Source organism: Delphinapterus leucas, chromosome 2 (genome assembly GCF_059928025.1).
Source record: "Delphinapterus leucas isolate spDelLeu-1000000601 "Yukka" chromosome 2, BTC_Dleu_Yukka2, whole genome shotgun sequence".
NCBI classification, from domain to species: Eukaryota; Metazoa; Chordata; class Mammalia; order Artiodactyla; family Monodontidae; genus Delphinapterus; species Delphinapterus leucas.
Genome location: NC_143130.1, coordinates 126,885,157 through 126,904,232, shown reverse-complemented (window position 1 = coordinate 126,904,232; position 19,076 = coordinate 126,885,157). Strand labels below are relative to the sequence as shown.

Here is a 19,076-nt window from a genome sequence, read left to right as displayed (position 1 = left end):
ACACAGGATGTAAACACTCTATTGTTAGGCTAAAAAAAGTTGATGGCTTAAGGAGGAATTGTTTGGAAGCATACTTGCAGAGATTTTTTTTTTTTTTTAATTCCTAGTTATATGTTGTCATGGGTAGAGAAGAGTAGGGGAGAGACAGGAATCATGGATAAATGGGTGATGTTTCTGAGGCAGGATCAAATGCCTCCATGTATTCAAAATATTTAATGGCTCATTCCATTCATTCATGATAAGTTTTGCTATTTCTGGAGCCAAACCCAAATACCATTGAAGAAAGCTGTAGCCTCTCAACCAACAGGGCTGAATATTTTCAATGTGCTTTCCTCCACTCACCTCTGAGGCAAGAGTGAGCACTTTAGGTTTATACACTTCATGGCTCCTGAGGATACAGCTCAGGGGGGTACTAGTCTCAGGATGTCGGTCATACTGCCTTACCCTTGGGGACTTATCAACTTCAACATTCCAAATTGTTCCCACTTACTTGCTGGGTGGGGCCCAAATTGCCAGAGGTTGGGGCTGGTACAAAAGAACATTTGTATCTCTATTGTTACATTCATCTAATAACAAGTTCTGTCATAATTTTCTTCTTTACTGGTTTAAGGTTATACATTTATGACTTAGTTTATCATAGTTCTGTTACTATAATAGTAACATGCATGAATCTAGGGATGATTATTACCGTAACTCTATAATTCAGCTCTCCCAAGCTATTGCTAGTGCAGCCAAATTAAAGAATGATATAAAGATGTGTTATATTAACCCTACACATTATGATCATCCTTCTTAGACAATATATAAATAAAGGAAACTGTCCTTGTACTGGAAAAGGAGGCTACAGATATTTTTGGGATATAAAAGTGATTGTAATGATAACTCAGTGTGGTCGGGAAGAGTTTACGGAACATGAATGTTAGATGTTTTGTGCCTTCCCACCGTCTCATGCGAGGAGAGGAGAATGTTCTACCTGTCCATCCTGTCTTAAAGTTAGGGCCCCCCAAAATTCTCTTTTGGAATTTGAGGTATTTACTATAGGCACTGGTGCTATCTTCTTGTCTGGAGCTCTCTGAGAGGCAGAACATATAGGCACAACCCACCCCTGGAACTGGGAGAGGGATAGTAGAAAACTGGCAGGGTGCAGCCTGTCAGAGGAGGCAAAGATAGTCCCTAGATTCCTATGGAGCTGAGCTTGTCAGAGTTGATATTAATAGGTTTCCTTGAGGTCTAGAGCAGGCTAAAGAAAATAACCTGAGGCTGTAGACTGGCTTACTACCTCCAAGGCTTTCCAGTAGGATGAAGAGACCCAATACAGAGGCTTTGTGGAAAACTAACTGGGAGCTGAGCTGGCAAACCACAACCTTTCTTCTGACACTAAGAGGTTATGGAGAGACTGCCAGGATGGATGCTCAACAGCCTTCAAACCAGCCATAAAAGAGAGCCAGCGACCGGACACCACCAGCACCAGAAGCCAGATCAGTGGGGATGCCAGCAGCCAGGACCAGAAGAAAATGGACTGTGAACAAGCTGTGCATCATGTTTCTTATACGCAGGCTCTCTGTCTTTACTGACTTGCTGCCAGGATGCACCACGGGCTGGTTCGTCTAGGAGTTTAGTGGGCGAAGAAAACTCAAAGAGAAAACTTTGAGCTGTGAATAGTGACTGAGATAGTACTTGAATTTCATTGAAAGAGGAGGACCAAGTTTCAAACTAAAAGTGACTAAAAAAGTTCTTATGTTTGACTGTGTTTATCAGAATAGAATAGATTAAATGATCTATTGTGGGCAGATTGGGAATTCAGAGCCAAAAAAGTATATACAGTTGTATAATAAGTATAGTCTAATTTTTGGGGTTACTATCTTGTTGATGATTCTTCAATTCATACCTGCTACAACAGTGACCTGGGGCTCACTGTCCCACATCACCTGGCAGAGCCTTTCCTCAGTCTGTACCTGCTCCTATGCTGGAAGTTCCACCAATCCTGATGGAAGGGATACGGACTGACAGGGGACAGATTCAGAGCGTCAATAGGATTGAGCTGAATGGTGTTCAGGGCTGGCTGAGCTATAAAGGATGAGAAGGAGCTAGGCACCTGGAGAGTCATGTGAAGAGTGGAAGACCAATCAGGAGTTGTCCTTGAATCTCCCCTTTTTCTCATGTTCTTAAACTCATCTCCAAAATATATCTGGAATCCACCCACACCACTAGCATATGCAAAGGTTCTGAGGTGGAAAAGAGCTTTATGAGCTACAGTGGGAGTGGCTGGAGGTCTCAGAGCAAAGGTGGAGAGTAATGAAGACATAGGTGAGGGTTTGATTTTATAAGACATTGTGGGAAGGTTTATTCCACGTGAACCAGGAAGCCATGGAAATGTTTTAAGAAAGGAAATGTCTGGTTCAAAGTATGTGTCAGGGTTGCTTTTGCTTCTGCGTGGGGCAGTGGTAGAAGGGAGAGCAAGGAGGAGGCAGTTGCAGGAATCTAGCTAAGAGGTAATTGTCACCTGGTATGCTACGGGCACAGAGCAACAAAAGACGTGTGGGTAGAGTCAAGATCTATGTTTGGTTGAAAGGCATGAGAGAAAGGGGGGAATTCAGGGATGACTCTTTGGTTTCTGGCTTTAGTAACTGGATGGGATGCTGGTGCTACCCTGTTCAACTGATAGATAAAATGGCGAAAACTCCCATTTTGAATATGTAAAGTTTGGGAGGTTTGTAAGACCTGCGACTAAAGGTTTCAAATGGCCTGTTTTTGTCTGAGTCTGGAGCTCAGAGAAAAAGGTCTGAGCTAGAGATATAAATTTGGGAATCACTAACACTCGAATAGTCTATAAATCTATGAAAATTGATGAGATCACTTAGAGAATGAAGACAGAGAAGGGTGCCCAGGAATAACCCTTGGGCACTTCAAAATTTAGAGGAAGAGCCAGGAAGTAGATGGAAGAGAAATGACCAGTGAGAAAACCTGGAGGGATTGGAGTCATGGAAACAGAGATGAGAGGGATTGATGTTGGAAAATAGTACTGGAAAGTAGAATAAGATAAGAACAGAGAAAAGCCCATTGAATTTGGCAGCTCTGGTGTTGATACTTCAATATAAGTGATTGGTTATTTTTTTTCTTTTTTGGTTTTTAAACTGTTCATTGATAAGGAAGTCCAATAACTTATAGTCTCTAATCAAATAGAAAATTTTAGACACTTTTATTGTACATGAAAAATTATTTTTATAAATAACTGGCTTTATATTGTTTAACGACTAGTTCTTGGGAATTATAATTGTCTCCAAGGGTATTCTAAGGAAGCTCCGGTATTCAGCAAATTTTAAATGGTGGAACTTTCTAGCCTTCATGGCAAAGAGGAGTAATTTTGAAAAATTGAGCCATTTAGCATACACCTCACATTATACCAGGTGGCAACCTGGATTTTGCCTAAGTATAAAGTCAGCCCTCTTTATGGACTCAGTCTGATAATAACAACATAAACACATACATGGAGGCTGAACTAGTATAAGTATACATTAATAAAACAACGTTTATGTGTGCTAATGCATTTCTGAAAGCAGTTTTTTTGGATTAAAACAAAAAAAAAGTCTGAATTATATTTCAAAATCCATTTGGTGATGAAAGAGAATTGGGTTAGAGGCAATTACCTGTCAGTCCCTTTTGAAGGTATGACTTGAAGATATCTTAGAGCCACACAGAAAAAATTGTCTGGCAGTTCTGCCTCATAGCTAAGGTGGCAATGAAGGTGACAGCTGCAGACCCTCTCTGGATGACCTGGGGCCCGCAGTGTGTCTTATTTATTCCATATTAAATAGGACACGTAACAAACATCCATCTCAAATGAAAGGGAGGCCAGTGTCTGTAGATGTAATACTTCCGTCTACCTAATGGACTCTTGAATTCCTGAACCCCTTGGTTCTGAATTCTTTAGTTACTGCTACTATGAGAGCATAATGGTAGAAACATATTCTCTTTTGTGTGTATGGTCTCTCAGATTACAAATAAAGCTGCATTTCCCTTTTTCTTTATTGTCAATTAAACTTAAATAGTAGCACTGAAAGCTCTCTCCTTCTCTTTAGGTGTTAGCTACACTTGAAAATTTATAGTTGCTAACACTTAAACATGGAGTACAATACAAACCCGTCTCAAGCTGCTGACAATCAATTATTTCAGACAGCGGGATTCAGTCTTGGTTTTCGTTCTGAAGTCTCTGCTTCCTGAAACACGAGCTCTCTGTTGGTAGCATCTTTCTTAATTCAAAATCAAGTCTTAAAATGTCTAAAACATATATAAACAAACATACATACTTACATATTTTAATTATCATTACTTAGGTGTTTCTATAGCTAGATTGGGATAAGTTATTCCAAATTATTCAATTCAAGTCTTTCATTTAGTTTGTTTTGTGAGTAAACGAATACTTTTGTAAGGGATGGAAACAAGGGGAGTGACGTATGAGTTGGCATCTGACCTTGTAGAAAGGGCTTTGTGTGATGTGCTTCAGACAGGAAGAAAAAGAATTTACAAAATGTGTTTTTATTGTTGATTTGAAAACCTTGACTTTTGAGGTGGGATATTTATACGAATAGAGAATGGGCTGGTAATTCAATTCCCTAACCTGCAGTCTTTTACTGCAGAATTGAGTAGGGGAGCAGAGCTGATCAGTGTTTAAGTGCACGGATGGATTAGGCAAAGGATAGAGAATGGACTTGCTTAGGGCATCAGCAAAAAACCATCTGCCTCCACTACTGAAAAGAGAATTCTGAACCCAAACTTTGTAAGTAGAACATTTAAACAGAGGTGACTTTAATTTTAGTGTATATGTGATTTTTGTATCACTTTGAAAAATTACATATGAAGGATCTAATATCTTCAATGTTTATTTAGGCCTCTAAAGAGCCTAACCTGGCCCTTGATTGGCAGATGGTAGTCCTCTATAGTGAAATTTGGAGGTATCTCAAGGGTGTCTTACCTAAAATTATCTAATGAAGATTTTGTGATTTAGATATTGCCTTCCAAGTGTAAAGAAATGGAGAATTTGCTTGCCTGCATTCTGGTGTGTGTGTTGGTGGGGGAGGGGTGGGGAGCTTCAGATTCTCATGAGAGTAATAAATAGGGCAGGGGATGAATTACATTTTCCCGGATGCTGTGACGAGGTTATAGTCTTAATACCCTAGGTTTAGTATGTATTTAATATATAGTATATAAAGCATCTTTTTGATAGTTGGGATATAAGAATCCTAGATTAGGTAGATATCATTTAGAGAGTTAAGATGACTTAAATATGCTTTTATGTCTGTGATTACCAAGGTAATATGCAGTTATTGCAGTATTTTGTAAACTTGTAAAGGTATAAAGAATAAAGTGAAAATTACTCATTCCACCACCCAGAGATGGTTGCTGTTAATTAATATTTGTGTGTATGTGTGTGTGTGTATAATTGAAATCATATTTGTAGCTATATGTGTATCTAGATGTGCTGCTTGGATTCTACTCTTTATGACATACGTTTTGATGATAAAAGAATATTTAAAACCTTTTTTCTGCTTTCTTTTTTACATTTGTGCTATAACGATATTTTAAACCAAGTTTAAAAATTTTTGTATTACCATAGCGCCTAATATAGTGCCAAGCATGATTAGGGCTTCAACAAATTATGATGTATTTATGGATGACAGTTTTTCCAGTATAATCTTATTTTAGTTTTTAATGCCCAAGAAGTATTCATCACTTATATACACTTCCTTTAGAGTAAATTTTGTTGAGTAGTTCATTTGCTACCCCAGGGCTATCTCAGGTCAGAGCACTTACAGTTGGGAGTTTGGCATGACTAAATAATGCCTGCTGTCATTTTGTGCTTTGATGTTTTGATAACTGGTCCAGCTTCAGGTTCATAGCTTAAGAATCATTTATTTGTCAAATGAAATTTGCTTTGCCACTTTATGATTTTGATCACTTGCAAATGTAAATGATTCACTAATTGCTTTCCTTATTAAGGTCCTTCTTATCTTATTCATGCAGTCATAGATGGAAAGATGTCAAATGGTTCCACAGTTGCAGTTTACTTGAATTTTGGATTAGAAGGAAAAGCAGGGTCATCTTAGGCCACTATGACTAAAGAACAATAATATAAGAACAATAATATAAGCATTTATGGTCTTTATGAAATTGAAAAGGAAAGACTGTTTCAGAAAACAATCCAATTAAACTGTGAGACATGAGATAAGCTCTTTAGAGGCTGACAGTTATTGCAATTCTGACAATTCAATTTTAGTTAGGAATAAATGGTGAACCTGTTGGTTTTGTCACATAAAATACAAATGGGCAGAATATTCTACTATGCTCTTCCAGGGTGGATTTCAAATCACAGTAAAAACTTCTCAAGAAATGTAATATAAAATTGAATTTTAAAATTCATGCTCTCTTGGAGTGCGCATCTGTGTTCCCAACAATTTAGCTAATCCATATTAGGATGTAATGACTTGAGTCAACAAACCTGATGAATGCATTATAAGTGCAATCACACAGTGATAAAGAGACATGACATCTCATTTTTTTGTGAAATAGAGTCCTACTTTTCTATAGACTAGATAAAAGTCAACTAATGAGAATATATTTTTTAACAGACCTTTTCCTCTTGACTATTACTTTCCCATCTGTCAATTACAATTTTTTAAATTTAATTCTTATGTATTTTCTTCCTTTAACTGATTAGTTTAACTGTTCTGAACAAAAAGGTTTTCATATAATTTCCTGGAACCCCATGATATATTTTAATGATTGAAATATAACAGAAGTAGAGGATAAACAGCAAGATCAGGAGTTCCCTCTGTCCTCCTCCTCTTCCCTTCCTCCCAGGTTTCACATGTTTCTCCCACTGCACGTCATGGGGAGAAAATGAGGTCCTCAGGCCTGCAACAAATTAGCTGCAGGACAATATGAGAGCTTCCTGGAGACCTGAGGCCGCCTAATAGTCGTTTATCCTGAAAACATATGTGGCAAGAGGAGAACATTCAGACTATTTTAAACATGGAAACGTATTTTTTTCCGCTTCAACTCAGTGTGCTAGACGGATGTGAAACAAATATCTTCCTTTGCCTCCAGGGAGGGTTTGGTGATTAAACCCTCTCTGCTCATGAAGACAAGAAAACTAGTTGTTTGGTGGCTAAATTGTGTGTTCAACACTTATTCAATGGCTATTTATCAAGTGTCTATCACAGATCACGCATTATTCTAGATATTAGTTTACATTTTATATAAATGAATAGAAAGATATCTAGGGAGAAATGTATAAGAAGAGCTATACAATTAGAAATACAAATATCTGATTTTCAAAAAAGTGCTATAAAGAAAACAAAGCAAGTAAAGGAGTGAAAGTTGAGGGATTGAGGCTTCTGGGGGGAGGAATTTAGTTTAGGTAATGACTTAGATTCTGGGTTTAATCAGTCACTGTCTTAGTTTATTCAGGCTGCTGTAACAAAAATACCATAAACTGAGTGGCTTATAAACAATAACTATTATTTTTCACAGTTCTGGAGGCTTGGAAGTCCAAGATCATGGTACTGACAGATTTGGTGTCTGGTAAGAACCTGTTTCTAGATGACTCTCTTTTTGCTGTAACCCACACAGTAGATAGAAGTGGCCAGGGAGCTCTGTGGGGCTTCTATTCTTAAGAGCTCAATCCCATTCACGAGGGCTCCACTCTCACGACTTAATCATGTCTCAAAGGCCCCCACTTCCTAATACCATCACATTGGGTATTAAGTTTCAGCATATGCGTTTTGGCTGGGGGGTGGGGGGAGAAGTGGGTGGGGAGGATACAAACAGTCAGACCGTAGCAGCCACCAAAGTGTTTTGTTAAAAAAGAGGGATGACAGGGTTTGAGGGAAGAGTCAGGGTGTCCCAGAGAAGCTGGAGGGAGCATGGGGATACCATCTGAGACTGAAAGGAGAAGGGGATCTGTGGGGTATGGTTTGTAGGGTGCACTGCTCTGGCCTCTGTTCCAAAGGTGTAGCCAGACTAAAGAGGGGAGTTTGTGTGAGCAGGGAGACAGCACCCAGGGCTGGGTTTCCAGCCTCAGCAGACTCTCATGTCCCATTTGTGACAAGAAAGCTGGAGAGGGCTGTTGGATTTGAAGGAAACCGTGAAGATCAGCTCGTGGGCATGACCTGTTCAGGCAGATGCCCAATGTCTAGAGTGACCTTCCTTCTGCATTGGTGTTAGGTAAGACCGTGGAGCCTTGGCTCAGCCCTGGTAGTGTGTGTGGGAGCACTGAGAGCGCCTCAGGTTTTCTCCTGGCCAAAAATTATATTGACCCATAGTAAATAGAAGTGATTTTTCTTTCACATGTGAGTTTGTTGAATGAGATCCATATTGGTTACATTTAAATGACTTTCCCAAGCTGCATTTTATCCTCTTCTGCCCACTCCAGTCTCATCCTACTCAAATGGAAAGTACATTATTTGCCGATTTCAATCTGAATGTTATTTGAACAATCTTGCTCTCTAGAGTTTACTAACGATTTGACCTTTCATGGCAATATTTCAGCAGCTTAAGAAAAGTTCACTGGGATGAAAGTTAATTTTACGGCAGAACTTTATGATCTCTTTTACATGTTAAAGTGCTGTCTGTCTTTAAGGAAACCTAAATTTAAGTCTTAATTTTTAAACAATTGCTGTTTCCTTTGAAAAGACGGTGGAGAAATAGTTTGCTTTTGATGTCACTTTTTTATTCTGGAGGTCAAGGTATGCCCATTTTGGGGCAGCTTTGGAATTTGAGAAAGAAAGGTCTAAATGGCAGTTCTTGTCTCCCCCTCAGAAAAATGGTTGTGAAGAGGTTTCCGTGCTAACATTTATTATTTTACAAAATGATTGTGGGTTATGAGTCATTGGATTCTAGCGTTTAAAAATTTGTGGCTAGAAATTTTATGGAAGAAAACAAGGTTGATATTTTACTGAACTGCTGTGAAAACTTTTCTCCTTCTTCATTTCAATTTGTCTGAAACAGGAATTGGGGTAGGCTCAGATAATGCTGTATCCCCTTCTTATTCTCACTCTTCCTTAATACGTGGACTCAGGAATGATTTGAGTCAGATAGCGGGGGATACTCTCCTTGAAAATAATTCTCCCTGCCTTAGGCCCTAGCTAAAGCGTAACCACCTATGCATGTGAAACCTTCTCTAGACCTCTTCAGCTACATATATCACTCTATCTTTGGAGATTTCTCATTTCCCACTCTGTGGTGGGAGGATTGCCAAATAACTCCCTCCCCCAACCTTTTCATGAGAGAGAGACTCTAGCTCAAAAGGATACAACCTGAGCTGGGGCCATTACCTGGGAGGCAGGATGCAGCTGTGTGACTCTCTCTGCCTTGTCGCAGCCCAGCTGAACAGAACCCCAGTGTTCTGAGTGAAAATGTGTTGCCCGTTGTTTCTTCATGGCAAGCCAGAGTGCTACTACCAGAGAAATGTTCTTTTTTCTACGTTGGAGACTTATTTGTCTCCAGGGAAAGCTAATGTTTGTCACTGAGAAAAGTGCTTATTTAATTGGTACCCTAGTAAGAGAATCAGCAGGCTTGCCACTCTCGCAGGAGGAAAACTGGAGCTAGAATTGGGGGACACATGTTCGCTTTGGTTAAAGAACTGCAATAGGATGGGGGTAATATCACCACCTGATGTGAGGAAGAAATTGAGAATGGCTTTTATACGTGTGAAGTAGGGAGTGGGTGGCCAGGCATATCAGTTAGGGGAGCAGAGCGTATGGGATAAGGGAATTATTATAGGAATTAGACCTATACAGTTGAAGAGATGGGCAAGTGAAGATCTGGAAAGGGAGTTGCTGGATCAGAAAAGAAATGACTCACTGGTCCATTTGAGAAGCTAAGCATGTCTAGCAAGCAGAGTGGGACTGTGAAAAGGAAGGTCTATGGTGGGCTCTTGCCTCTGTGTAGCTACTGCCTCTGGTGAGCCTGCAGCCAAATGTCCAGTGGTGGGCCTGCAGTCAAAAATGTCAGCATTTGGGAAGAAAAGTTGTACACGGATCAGAGGAGAGTGAGGATAAAATAGAATCTGCTGGTTCCTTCTACATCTGCCCGTCTCTGTATCTATCAACAATGACCTTCAGAGAGTAGTGGTCACTGCTTTACTCCTGCCTTTCAAATCTCATGCAAGTTCTTCTTTTGTACAACCTACCTCAGAACCATACAGGGAAGGGGATCTTGGGAAATGTAGTTTTTTAGTTTAACAGTTGCAACGCTGTCCCTACCCACAGCAGGTCTGTGAACCTCAGGGCAGTGGGCCTGATCAGAATCAGAGGGAACTACAAGGTGGTCACCTTCCTTGTGAGGGATGAAGGCCAACATCTTGAGATGCCTCACTTATATGGTGCATGTAAAAGTCCAGATTAACCGGGATGCTAATTTTGTCCATCCTGCATGGTATTTCTCTTTTGAACTTCCCTTCAGTAAAGAGCTTCGTAATTACATTGCTCTCTAATGTGTTAGTCTTCTGGAGGCTCAAAGGACAAAGTGACAAGGAAGGAAGGACTGTGTATTAGTTAATCATGATTTTGATAGTAGCAGAAAGCCCAATGAAGAGTAACTTAAATAAACAGGGTTTTATTTTTTGCATAAGGTAAAGAGGTCAGGATGATGTCTGTCCTGGGCTGGAGCAGAGGCTCAGTAAGGTTTCAGGACTCAGGTTCTTTCACTCTTCTCAGCATGTTGTTTTTTGTGCTTGTGCTTGTTGCCTCATGGTCTCAAGATGTCTGCCTTAGTTCCAGACATTACATTTTCTTTTAAGACAGGAAAAAGGAGAAAAGGGCTAAAACCTTTCTTTCTCCTATCATGGATACCTCTTTCTAGGCACCCACTCTCAGACTTCCCCTTCTATCCTATTGGCCAGAACTGTGTCACATTGTCACCACTAGTTACAAAGGTGGCTGGGAAAGACCTTATCTGTCAAGGGAAATTATTACCATGACTGCTACAAATTGATCATGATTCAACTCCTGGACCCACAGAGGGAAGCCTGAATTCCCTGATATTTACCTAAACACAAAATTGATGTTCTGGTTACACAGAGGGAAGAAATGGTAGTGGTGGGTGGGGAGGATGTCTGTAGTAGCCAAAGAACAGTGTCTACTGGAGGGTGTTTTGTTGTTTCTCATTTCCTCCTGGATCTCAAGAGGGAAGGGAGCATCTACCTACAGAGTGGACTGTGATGGAGAAACCCTCTTGGCTCCTAGTGGCAGCAGAGTCTACAGAACCACAGCTCTGAGGTCCTGGAGAAAAATTCCCCTGCTGTGGAGAAAATAGGACCAACTATTCTGAATATGGTGACCATTAACAAATGGCATCCTTTAAACTGGAAGGGGTGGTAGTGTGGTTGGCATCTGGGTTATATCACTATCACAAGACTTATTAAAGACATTGTGATTGTCTGTTTTATGTCTGACACTTCCATGAAGAAGTAAGCTCCTTGAGGATAGAGATCTTGTCTTATTTATCTGTGTCCCAGCATCCAGCACGGTATCTGCCTCAGAGTGAATACTGACTGTTGAAAGAAAGATCTTTCCCAGATCATTCAGTGATATAGTGATACAACCCTTTGTATGGATTTCAGGAGCCTGTGGCTATACATTTGAATAATGGGGTGAAAATTTTAAATTTCAATACCCAGGCTATACCTGAGACATATTGAATTAGATTCTCTGGGTTAGGATACCAGGCATCAGTGTTTTTGTTTTTGTTTTTTCTCTTCAAAAAATAGTTTTAATTAGGTAATACAGTCCCATAGTCCAAATACCAAAACACTGCTATTCCTATTCACTCCATTTCCTCCCTTCTCAAGCCTATCCTACTCCTCTAACACAGACCCTTTTTTTTTCAGTTTCTCACCTAGTCTTCCAAAACTTCTTTGTGCAAATACAAGCAAATATTTCCCCCTTTCTTACACAATAGGTAGCCAACTGTTCAGCCCTTATGTTTTTCACCCAGCAATATGTGTTAGAGATCTTTCCCTATCAGTACACAAAGAACTTCCTAATTTTTTCCCCACAGTTGTCTAACATGCCATCTTATGGATGTGACATATGTCCCTGTTGATGAGTTCTTGAGTGTTTCCCCCAACCTTTTGCTATTACGAGAACATTACAATGAGTAACCTTGTATATTTTGTATGCATGCAGTTATATATAAAGAATAAAGTCCCAGCAGTGGGATTACTGAAAATCATTTGTAATTCTGATAGATATTACCAAATTGTCTTCTAGTGGAGTTGTACCAATATGCACTCCTGCCAGTAATGTACGAGAAGGCTTGTTTCCCCATAGTGTAGCGTATAAAAGATGTCAGATTTTTTTATTTTTTACAATCCAATAGATAAAAATGATAGCTTGTTTTAATTTGCATATCTCTTATTTTGATTAATATTAAGCATATTTTCAAATGTTTGAAAGCCATTTGAATTTTATTTGCTCTGAACTTTGTTGATTTTTCTTTTTTTAAATTAATTATTTGTTTTTATTTTTGGCTGTGTTGGGTCTTCGTTGCTGTGCGTGGGCTTTCTCTAGTTGCGGTAAGCGGGGGCTACTCTTTATTGTGGTGCATGGGCATCTCATTGTGGTGGCTTCACTTGTTGCGGAGCTTGGGCTCTAGGCACGTGGGCTTCAGTAGTTGTGGCCCATGGACTATAGAGCACAGGCTCAGTAATTGTGGCACACAGGCTTTGTTGCTCCGCGGCATGTGTGATCTTCCAGGGCCTGGGATCGAGCCCCTGTCCCTTGCATTGGCAGGCGGATTCTTAACCACGGCGCCACAGGGAAGCCCTGTTGATTTTTCTTTTAAGTTGTTCTTTATCCTTATCAACTTTTGGAAGCTGTTTATATTGATATATTTGAGACATTGGCCCTTTGTTTGTAATATGAGTTGCAAATATTTTTCCTAGTTGGTCAGTAGCCCTTTGACTTTGTACTTAATTGCTTTAGCCAGGCACAATGCTTATCTTTTAATGTAATCGTATATATCAGTCTACTTTCATGGCTTCTGGATTTTTTTTTAATAGATCTTTATTGGAGTATAATTGCTTCACAATAGTGTGTTAGTTTCTGTTGCACAACAAAGCAAATCAACAATATGCATACATATGTCCCCATATCCCCTTCCTCTTGAGCCTCCCTCCTGTCCTCCCTATCCCACCCCTCTCGGTCATTGCAAAGCACCGCACCAATCTCCCTGTGCTATGCTGCTTCCCACCAGCCAACTATTTTACATTTGGTAGTGTATATATGTCAATGCTACTCTCACTTAGCCCCAGCTTCGCTCTCCCACTCTATGTCCTCAAGTCCATTCCCTATGTCTACCTTTTTATTCCCGCCCTGCAACTAGGTTCATCAGTACCATTTTTTTTTTTAGATTCCATAAATATACATTAGCAAATGGTGTTTTTCTCTTTCTGACTTATTTTACTCTGTATGACAGACTCTAAGTCCATCCACCTCACTACAAATAACTCAATTCCTTTTTTTTTATGGCTAATATTCCATTGTATATATGTGCCACATCTTCCTTATCCATTCATCTGTCGATGGACATTTAGGTTGGTTCCATGTCCTGGCTATTATAAATAGTGCTGCAATGAACATTATGGTACATGTCTCTGTGAATTATGGTTTTCTCAGGGTATATGCCCAGGAGTGGGATTGCTGGGTCATATGGTAGTTCTATTTTTTGTTTTTTAAGGAAACTCCATACTGTTTTCCATAGTGGTTGTATCAGTTTACATTCCCACCAACAGTGCAGGAGGGTTCCCTTTTCACCACACCCTTTCCAGCATTTATTGTTTCTAGCTTTTCTGATAATGGCCATTCTGAGTGGCATGAGGTGATACCTTATTGTAGTTTTGATTTGCATTTCTCTAATAATTAGTGATGTTGAGCATCTTTTCAGGTACCTCTTGGCCATCTGTTTGTCTTGGTGAAATGTCCCTTTAGCTCTTCTGCCCATTTTTTTTTGTTTGTTTTGTTTTGCGGTACGCGGGCCTCTCACTGTTATGGCCTCTCCTGTTGCGGAGCACAGGCTCCGGATGTGCAGGCTCAGTGGCCACAGCTTACGGGCCCAGCTGCTCCGCGGCATGGGGGATCTTCCCAGACCGGGGCACGAACCTGTGTCCCCTGCATTGGCAGGCGGACTCTCAACCACTGCGCCACCAGGGAAGCCCCTGCCCATTTTTTAATTGGACTGTTTGTTTTTTTGATATTGAGCTGCATGAGCTGTTTGTATATTTTGGAGATTAATCCTTTGTCTGTGTTTCATTTGCAAATATTTTCTCCCATTCTGAGGGTTGTCTTTTTGTCTTGTTTATGGTTTCCTTTGCTGTGCAAAAGCTTTTAAGTTTAATTAAGTCCCATTTGTTTATTTTTGTTTTTATTTCCGTTACTCTAGGAGGTGGGTCAAAAAAGATCTTGCTGTGGTTTATGTAAAAGAGTGTTTTTCCTATGTTTTCCTCTAAGAGTTTTATAGTGTCTGGTCTTACATTTAAGTCTTTAATCCATTTGGAGTTTATTCTTGTGTATGCTGTTGGGTAGTGTTCTAATTTCATTCTTTTACATGCAGCTGTCAAGTTTTCCCAGCACCACGTATTGAAGAGGCTATCTTTTCTCCATTGTATGTTCTTGCCTCCTTTGTTGTAAATTAAGTGCCCATATGTGCTTGGGTTTCTCTTGGCATTCTATCCTGTACCATTGATCTATATTTCTGTTTTTGTGTCAGTACCATACTGTCTTGATTACTGTAGCTTTGTAGTACAGTCTGAAGTCAGGGAGCCTGATTCCTCCAACTCCGTTTTTCTTTCTCTAGATTGCTTTGGCTATTTGGGGTCTTTTGTGTTTCCATACGAACTGTAAAATTTTTTGTTCTAATTCTGTAAAGAATGCCATTGGTAGTTTGATAGGGATTACATTGAATCTGTAGATTGCTGTGGGTAGTATAGTCATTTTCACAATATTGATTCTTCCAATCCAAGGACATGGTATATTTCTCCATCTGTTTATGTCATCTTTGATTTCTTTCATCAGTGTTTTATAGTTTTCTGCCTCCTTAAGCAGGTTTATTCCTAGGTATTTTATTCTTTTAGTTGCAGTGGTAAATGGGAGTGTTTCCTTCATTCCTCTTTCTGATTTTTCATTGTTGGTGTATGGGAATGCCAGAGACTTCTGTGCATTAATTTTGTATCCTGCAGCCTTACCAAATTCATTGATTAGTTCTAATAGTTTTCTGGTGACATCTTTAGGATTTTAACATGTATATCATGTTACTGGCAAACAGTGACAGTTATACTTCTTCTTTTCCAATTTGTATTCCCTTTATTTCTTTTTCATCTCTGATTGCTGTGGCTAGGACTTTCAAAACTATGTTGAATAAGAGTGGTGAGAGTGGACATCCTTGTCTTTTTCCTGATCTTAGTGGAAATGCTTTCAGTTTTTCGCCATTATGATGCTTGCTGTGGGTTTGTCATATATGGCCTTTATTATGTTGAGGTAGGTTCCCTCTATGCCCACTTTCTGGAGAGTTTTTATCATAAATTGGTGTTGAATTTTGTCAAAAGCTTTTTCTGCATCTTTTGAGATGATCATATGGCTTTTATTTCTTAATTTTTTTTTTCCTGTGGTATGCGGGCCTCTCACTGTTGTGGCCTCTTCTGCTGCAGAGCACAGGCTCCGGACGCACAGGCTCAGTGGCCATGGCTCACGGGCCTAGCTGCTCCACGGCATGCGGGATCCTCCTGGACCGGGCACAAACCCGTGTCCCCTGCATTGGCAGGTGGACTCAACCACTGTGCCACCAGGGAAGCCCTATTTCTTAATTTGTTAATGTAGAGTATCACATTGATTACTTTGTGTATATTGAAGAATCCTTGCATTCCTAGGATAAATCCCCCTTGGTCTTGGTGTATGATCCTTTTAATGTGTTGTTGGATTCTGTTTGCTAGTATTTTGTTGAGGATTTTTGCATCTATGTTCATCAGTGATATTGGTCTATAATTTTCTTTTTTTGTGATATCTTTTTCTGGTTTTGGTACCAGGGTGATGGTGGCTTTGTAGGATGAATTTGGGAGTGTTTCTCCCTCTGAAATTTTTTGGAAGAGTTTGAAAAGGATCAGTGTTAGCTCTTCTCTAAATGTTTGATAGAATTCGCCTGTGAAGCCATCTGGTCCTGGACTTTTGTTTGTTGGAAGATTTTTAATTACAGTTTCAATTTCACTACTTATGACAGGTCTGTTTATATTTCCTAACACTTCCTGGTTCAGTCTTGGAAAATTGTACATTTCCAAGAATTTGTCCATTTCTTTGTGCTTGTCCATTTTACTGGCATATAGTTGTTTGTAGTAGTCTCTTATAATCCTTTGTATTTCTGCAGTGTCTGTTGTGATTTCTCCTTTTTCATTTCTAATTTTATTGATTTGCCTCCTCTCCTTTTTTTCTTGATGAGTCTGGCTAAGGGCTTATCAATTTTGTTTATCTTCTCAAAGGACCAGCTTTTAGTTTTATTGATCTTTAGTTGTTTTAAGTGTAGGGTTAGATTGTTTATTTGAGATTTTTCTTGTTAATTGAGGTGAGATTGAATTGCTGTAAACTTCCCTCTTAGAACTGCTTTTGCTGTGTCCCATAGGTTTTGGGTCATCATGTTTTCATTGTCATTTTTTTCTATGTATTTTTAAATTTCTTCTTTGGTTTCTTCAGTGATCTCTTGGTATTTAGTAGCACAGTGTTTAACCTCCATGTATTTGTGTTTCTTACAGTTTTTTTCCTGTAATTGATTTCTAATCTCATAGCATTGTGGTTAGAAAAGATGCTTTATATGATTTCAATTTTCTTAAATTTTCCAAGGCTTGATTTGTGACCCAAGATGTGATCTATCTTGGAGAATGTCCCATGTGCACTTGAGAAGAAAGTGTATTCTGCAACTTTCCAGTGGAATGTTCTATAAATATCAATTAGATCTATCTGGTCTATTGTGTCATTTAAAGCTAGTGCTTCCTTATTTATTTTCTGTTTGGATGATCTGTCCATTGGTGTAAGTGGGGTGTTAAAGTCCCCTACTATTATTGTGTTACTGTCCATTTCTTCTTTCATGGTTGTTAGTATTTGTACTGACATTGTACTTATGTACTGATGTGCTCATATGTTGGGGACATAAACATTTATAATTGTTATATCTCTTCTTGGATTGATCCTTTGATCATTATGTAGTGTTCCTCCTTATCTCTTGTAACCATCTTTATTTTAGAGTCTATTTTATTTGATACGAGTCTTGCTACTCCAGCTTTCTTTTCATTTCCATTTGCATGGAATATCTTTTTCCATCCCTTTACTTTCATTCTGTATGTGTCCGTAGGTCTGAAGTGGGTCTCTTGTAGTCAGCATATATACGGCTCTTGTTTTTGTATTCATTCAGCCTATCTGTGTCTTTTGTTTGGGGCATTTAATCCATTTACATTCAAGGTTATTATCGATATGTATGTTCCTATTACCATTTTCTTAATTGTTTTGGGTTTGTTTTTGTGGGTCTTTTCCTTCTCTTGTGTTTCCTGCTTAGAGAAGTTTGTTTAGCATTTGCTGTAAAGCTGGTTTGGTGTGCTGAATTCTCTTAGCTTTGGCTTGTCTGAAAAGCTTTTGACTTCTCCATCAAATCTGAATGAGATCCTTGCTGGGTAGAGTAATCTTGGTTGTAGGTTTTTCTCTTTCATCACTTTAAGTATATCCTGCCACTCCCTTCTGGCCTGCAGACTTTCCGCTGAAAAATCAGCTGATAACCTTATGGGGATTCCTTTGTATGCTATTTTTTGCTTTTCCCTTACTGCTTTTAATATTTTTTCTTTGAATTTAATTTTTGTTAGTTTGATTAATATGTGTGTTGTTGTATTTTTCCTAGGGTTTATCATGTATGGGACTCTCTGTGCTTCCTGGACTAGGGTGACTATCAGCGCCCACTTCAGGGGTGCTGACCCTGTCTGGCCTCCACTTCTCCTCCCCCCTCAGTCTCCCTACATCTTACTGGTTCACTTTGGGGTTCCTCCCATCTCCTTGGGTGTCAGAGTACCCCACCAGTGGTAGGTGGGTGCCCTAGTTGTGGGGAGATGCTAACTCACATCTTCCCACACCTCCATCTTGACTCTACCTCTTGGATTCTCAGCATCAGTGTTTTTAACAGCAGTATTTCTTTTTTTTAACATCTTTATTAGAGTATAATTGCTTTACAATGGTGTGTTAGTTTCTGCTTTATAACAAAGTGAATCAGTTATACATATACATATGTCCCCATGTCTCTTCCCTCTTGCATCTCCCTCCCTCCCACCCTCCCTATCCCACCCCTCTAGGTGGTCATAAAGCACTGAGATGATCTCCCTCTGCTATGCGGCTACTTCCCACTAGCTATCTATTTTACGTTTGGTAGTGTATATATGTCCATGCCACTCTCTTACTTTGTCCCAGTTTACCCTTCCCCCTCCTCATAGCCTAAAGTTCATTCTCTAGCAGGTCTGCATCTTTATTCCCGTCTTGCCCCTAGGTTCTTCTGACCATTTGTTTTTCTTTTTTTTTTAGATTCCATATATATGTGTTAGCATATGGTATTTGTTTTTCTCTTTCTGACATACTTCACTCTGTATGACAGTCTCTAGGTCCATCCACCTCACTACAAATAACTCAGTTTCGTTCCTTTTTAGGCTGAGTAATATTCCATTGTATATATGTGCCACGTCTTCTTTATCCATTCATCTGTTGATGGACACTTAGGTTGCTTCCATGTCCTGGCTATTGTAAATAGAGCTGCAATGAACATTTTGGTACATGACTCTTTTTGAATTATGGTTTTCTCAGGGTATATGCCCAGTAGTGGGATTGCTGGGTCGTTCTATTTTTAGTTTTTTAAGGAACCTCCATACTGTTCTCCATAGTGGCTGTATCAATTTACATTCCCACCAACAGTGCAAGAGGGTTCCCTTTTCTCCACACCCTCTCCAGCATTTGCTGTTTGTAGATTTTCTGATGATGCCCATTCTAACTGGTGTGAGGTGATAC

The 19,076-nt window shown here is 39.5% G+C and overlaps 1 protein-coding gene across 1 annotated transcript in view; it reads left to right on the top strand.

Moving 5' to 3' along the window:
• LOC149750283 (uncharacterized) overlaps positions 1 to 19,076 on the top strand; it is a 105,288-nt gene that overhangs the window by 49,571 nt on the left and 36,641 nt on the right. Inside the window, exon 3 of the mRNA XM_089907653.1 lies at positions 7,531 to 7,581. The gene's annotated coding sequence lies outside the window, so the exon portion shown is untranslated. The remainder of the gene's footprint in view (positions 1 to 7,530; positions 7,582 to 19,076) is intronic.